Below are 5,675 nucleotides of genomic sequence, written 5' to 3' on the forward strand. Positions count from 1 at the left end.
AGCCCGCTCGATGCGGTGGAGTCTAGGATTGAGCCGCAGTGCTTGCTAAGAGCACTGATTCTAAGCCCCAGCCATTCCAGGGAGTCGCAAGAGGGAGTGGCCTCAAACTGCGATTGGATAGGTTTAGACTGGGCATGAGGAACAATTTTTTCTCAGCAAGAGTGGTCGTCGGGCACTGGCATGAGCTGCCCAAGTTGCTGGTTGAGTCACTGACCCTGGATGTGTTTAAAAGTCCATTTGATGTGGTGCTTGGGAATGTGGTTTAGGGTGAACCTTGCAGAGTAGGGATATCAGTTGGATTTGGTGATCCTGAGGGGCTTTTCCAACGGGAATGTTTCTGTGATTCTGTGTAATTCATAAACTCATTATGTCAGGGTCACAGAACAACGATAAAAGGCTTGTCACGAAGACTGCAGGCTGCTAGTAAACATCTTCTGATTTGAGAAATGTCTCTTCCTCTAAGGAATGAAACTGTTGTTTCTTCAGCTCCGCTGAAGGAGGTGTTTCTTCACCTCCTTCCAGTGTAGACCAGCCATTCTGGCTCCTCCCTCTGCTTTTGCGATGAAGGACTGCGGTCAGCAGGGTTAGAAAGAGTTCATCTGGAGGATCAGCGTGATACTACAGATGGAAAAAATACTTCTCCTGCTTACATATCCCCATGTCTACAGCCAGAGGTGTATAGGCTGTCATAGCTGATGTGATCACACCAAAACATCCCGTTTTCCTAAACTGATCCAGAGAGGAGGGAGGTAAATAACACTAAAGTGTGTTTTGGGGCCAGCCCAGCTGCAGATGTGATGGCGTGGTCACTGGTGAGAGGAAGACAAAAAAGGGAGCAGAGGAATCACAGAGTCATTGAGTGGTTTGAGCTGCAAAGGGTCTTTAAAGGTCATCTAGTTCAACCACACTTCAGTGATCAGGCACATCCTCAACTAGGTCACTTTGCTCAGAGCCCAAAACAACCTCACCTTGAATGTTTCCAAGGATGGGGCATCTACCACTTCTCTGGGCAACCTGGGCCAGTATTTTACCATCCCCATTGTGAAACGAACAATGTTACTGAGGTGGAGCACCATGGGATAGCCATTAAGTAACCTTTCAGAGGCACTTGGCACTGGATGCAAGAATTGGCACATTCACTGTGCTGAGAGAAAATGCCTTGAGTCTTCCTGAGGCAGAGGGACAAGACACAAAAACAGCAAGGAGAACATCTTGTGTATGCACAGGGATTGCTTGCAGACCCTTTTATCACTATATTAAAACTATGTTTCTTCCAATTAAAAATAACTACTCAAGAAATATTTTTCTAAACAATGTCAGGAAGAGACAAAAATTTGACAGGTGATCTGCCCAGTGGATAAGGGATTGGCTGGGTGGGCACATCCAGAGGGTAGGGGTCAATGGCATGAAGTCCAGATGGAGATCAGTGACAAGTCGAGTCCCTCAGGGGTCCATACTGGAACCTTTGGTATTTAATATTTGTTATCAATGTTACAGACAATGCTACAGGCTGGGGGATGAGATGATAGAAAAGAGCCCTGCAGAAAAGGACTTGGGGGAGCTGATGGGTAAGAAGCTGGGCATGAGCTAACAGCATGTGCTTGAAGCTCAGAAGACCAGTGGCGTCCTGGACGGCATCAAAAGAAGCATGGCCAGGAGGTCGAGAGAGGTGATTCTGCCCTTAAACTCTGGGGAGACTTCACCTGGAGTACTGCATCCATCTCTGGAGCCCTCAACACAAGCAAGACATGGACCTGATAGAGTGGGTCTGGAGGAAGGCCGTGAAAATTATCAGGGTGTTGAAGAACCTCTGCTGCAACAACAGGCTGAAGGAGCTGGAGTTTCTTAACCTGGAGAAGAGAAGGCTCCAGGGAGACCTAACAGTGACCTTCCAGTAGCTGAAGGGGCTGCAAGAAGGCTGCACAGGGACTGCTTCCAAAGGCCTGCAGGGACAGGACAAGGCACAATGGTTTGAAATGAGAGCAGAGCAGACTGAGATTGGATGTGAGAACCAAGTTCTGCACCAGGACGCTGCTGGAACACTGCAATAGGTTGCTCAGGAAGGTGACTGAGGACCCATCTTTGGAGTTATTCAAGGTCAGGCTTGTTAAGGCTCTAAGCAACCTGATCCAGTGGAGGATGTCCCTGCTGAGTGCAAGGTGGTTGCACCTGATGACCTTTGGATGTTCCTTCCAGCCCAAGCTATGTCTTGTCTCAGTATCTAAGTGTCAAGAGGGACTTGGACAGGCTGAAGAGGAAGGCCCAAGCCAATCTCATGAAATTCAACAAGACCAAGTGCAAGATCCTGCACCCGGGTCAGGGCAATCCCAAGCACAAATACAGGCTGTGTAAGGAGTGGCTCAGGAGCAGCCTGAGGTAGAAGGACTTGGGGGTGATAGTTGATGACAAATCCCACCTGGATAAGTGTGTCCAGTTCTGGTGCCCTTAGCACAAGAAAGACCTGGAGCTGTTGGAGCAAGTCCAGAGGAGGCCACCAAGATGATCAGAGGCTGCAAAACCTCCCCTATAGGGACAGGCTGGGAGAGTTGTGGCTGTTCAGTATGGAGAAGGCTTAAGGGAGACCTTAGAACAGCCTGGCAGTAGCTGAAGGGCTGCAGGAGAGCTGGGGAGGGACTCTGGAGAATGGCTGGGAGTGCCAGGATGAGGGACAATGGCTTGAGCTGGGAGAGGGGAAATTTAGACTTCTTTGGGCAACCTGTTCCGGTGTCTCCCCACCCTCACTGGAAAGAATTTCTTCCTAATCTTCAGTCTAAATTTCCCCTCTTCCAGCTTAAGTCCATTCCCTCTTGTTCTCTCACTACAAGCCCTTGTAAAAAGTCCCTTCCTGGATTTCTTGTAGCTCCCCTTCAGGTACTGGAAGGCTGCTCTAAGGTCTCCCTGGAGCCTTCTCTTCCCCAGACTGAACAGCCACAACTCTCACAGCACATAGGGCAACAGAGTCCCCTCCTCTGTTTCAGAAGGAAAGTACAGGGAAGTTGCCCCAGACCTCATTAAAAGCCACACTTAAACCAGTGCTTGGTTACAGTGCTCTCCTCTTTGTAAGGGACTTAAATCATTTTAATGTGGCATCATGCAAAATAACTTGAGGGAGTTTACTGTGAGTCAGCAGCTCATCTGAAAGCTGAACTATCCTTTGTTCACAGACTCACAGGTTGCACTGGGTTGGAAGGGATAGTCAAAGATCATCTTGGGCAATACCCCTTGCAGTCAGCAGGGACACTTCCAACTAGAGCAGGCTGCCCAGGGCCACATCAAGTCTGATGGCTGAAGAGCCCTAACTCTCCCAGCCTGTCTTCATAAGAGAGGTGCTCCAGCCCTACAGTCACCTTTGTGGCCTTCTGCGGACCCAGTCCAGCAGGTCCCTGTCTCTCTTGTGTTGGGGGCCCCAGAGTTGGACACAGTAAACCACAACTGCAATTCCCCATTAAGTCTCTCTCACCTGTTTTGGAGTAAATTCTGAGGTATGCAGGAATTCCTTTGTGGTAAAGGCACCACTATGCCCATGGTCCCCTTGCCTGAGGTGCTGATGGAAGATGGCAGCCGAAGCGCTGCTCCTTCTCTGTGCCTGCTGCGCAGTGAGCACTCGCAAACTGCGGCTGCCACTTCCTTCAGACTTCTGACAGAGAGGCCCTTTTCCAAAACCCACCTTAAGTTCGTAGGTCTGCTTTGTTACTCCAAGCCTGTACAGCAGTCTTCTGCAGAGGGAACTTTGTGTTATAAATAGAAACTCTCCTCCCTCAGCCATCTGTTTTTCTTGCTCAGAGTATGGTGCTGAGGATCACGATTGTCTCCAAGGTGATATAATTCTGATGCTATTCTTAATTGTGCCACTGGAGCATGAATCATGCAGAAAGAAGAAAGGAATTTAGAAGTGGCTGTATCCTTTATACCAAACTTCACTCTTGAGTTCTTTGTCATCCTGCACTAGCAGAGGGACACAACGATATCCTTCTGGAGAAATCAAAGGACCTTCCAAGTGAAGTTGGGATAAAAATAGTTTTGCAGGAGTGTAACAATGAACTCTGATGCTCCTAACAAAAAAGCCCCAACAAACCAAACCAACAAAACAAACCAAACAAGCGCATTGTGCTTGCCATCTTCTTGTACAGGTGGGAGAGGAAAGAAGACAGAGGCTGTTCAAAGTCTCCCTCCTGAGAGCACTGTAAGCATTGCAACAATGCTGCCAGGCAAGGCTGGGTTAATTTCTAGCAAAATTAGGACCTGTGTTTTGTTTATCTCGTGTCCAAACAAGCCAAAATGCGACTGTTGGATTACTGTGATAACACATAGGTTATCTAGAAGGACACCTCTGTGCAGTAACACCTAGTTCTTTCCTCCTCTTTCAGCTTGTGTCATAGAACCATTATTATGGCTGCAATTTAAAGCCTACATCAATTGTTTCAAGATTAAGGAAGAAGGCTGGAAGCATTCCAAATCCTAACAAGTTCCATCTTCACCAAAGAAAAACAGGTGCACTCGAACGGCACTGCGGATGACTTCCTTCTCTAGCTTATTTTCTAAATATAGATCATAGAGTCATAGAAATTATTTTGTTGGGAAATATCTCAAAGATCATCTAGTCCAACCATCAGCCTAACACCACCATGGCCACCAAACCATGTCCCGAAGTGCCACTTCCCACGGTTTTCCGGAACACCTCCAGGGGACGCACCCTTCGCAGAGGTACCAAGGACAGGAACATTTGCTAAAAGCCTCTCGATTTTATGCCTTTGTCAGTGACGTGGACAGTGGCACTCTCAGCAAGTCTGCAGAGGACACCAAGCTGACATACTGGAGAGAAGGGATCCATCCAGGGGGACCTGGATGGGCTGCAGAGGTGGGCCCAAGCCAGCCTCATTAAGTTCAAAAAGGCTAAGTGCAAGGTCATGCACCTGCGTCGGGGCAATTCCAAGCACAAAGCTAAGCTGAGTGAGGAGTGGCTCAAGAGCAGCCTGGGGAAGAAGGCCTTGGGGGTGTCACCTGGTGCCAGTGTGCCCAGAGCCAGCTGTGTGCTGGCTGCAGCCAGAGCAGGAGAGCAGCAGCACAGGGAGGGGATCCTGCCCCTCTGCTCTGCTCAGCCCTCACCTGCAGCACTGCCTCCAGCTCTGGGACCCCAGCACAAGAAGGGCCTGGAGCTGCTGCAGAGGCTCCAGAGGAGGCCATGAAGGTGCTCAGAGGCTGCAGAAGCTCTGCTGTGGGGCCAGGCTGGGAGAGTTGTGGCTGTGCAGCCTGGAGAATGTTCCAGGGAGACCTCAAAGCAGCCTGGCAGCAGCTGAAGGGCTCCAGAAGAGCTTGGGAGGGACTTTGGAGAAAAGCTGGGAGTGCCAGGATGAGGGACAATGAGCTGGGAGAGGGAAGAAATTCTTTTCAGTGAGACAAACACTGGAACAGGGAGGTCGTGGCTGACCCTGGAGGTGTTCAAGGCCAGGTTGGATGAGGCCTTGAGCAACCTGTGCTGGTGGGAGGTGTCCCTGCCCACAGCAGGGGGTTGGAACTGGGTGTTCGTTTAGATCCCTTCCAACCCAGCCATTCTATGACTCCAGGACAAGATGCACTACGCAGCTTCATTGTGGCACTGCGCTTGGCGCCCCAGCGCTGTCGGCGCAGTACCACGAGCCCTGCCGCGCCGGGCTCCAGAGGCGGAGCACAGCGGC

The sequence above is a fragment of the Pogoniulus pusillus genome, chromosome 26 (genome assembly GCF_015220805.1).
Source record: "Pogoniulus pusillus isolate bPogPus1 chromosome 26, bPogPus1.pri, whole genome shotgun sequence".
In the NCBI taxonomy this organism is placed as follows: Eukaryota; Metazoa; Chordata; class Aves; order Piciformes; family Lybiidae; genus Pogoniulus; species Pogoniulus pusillus.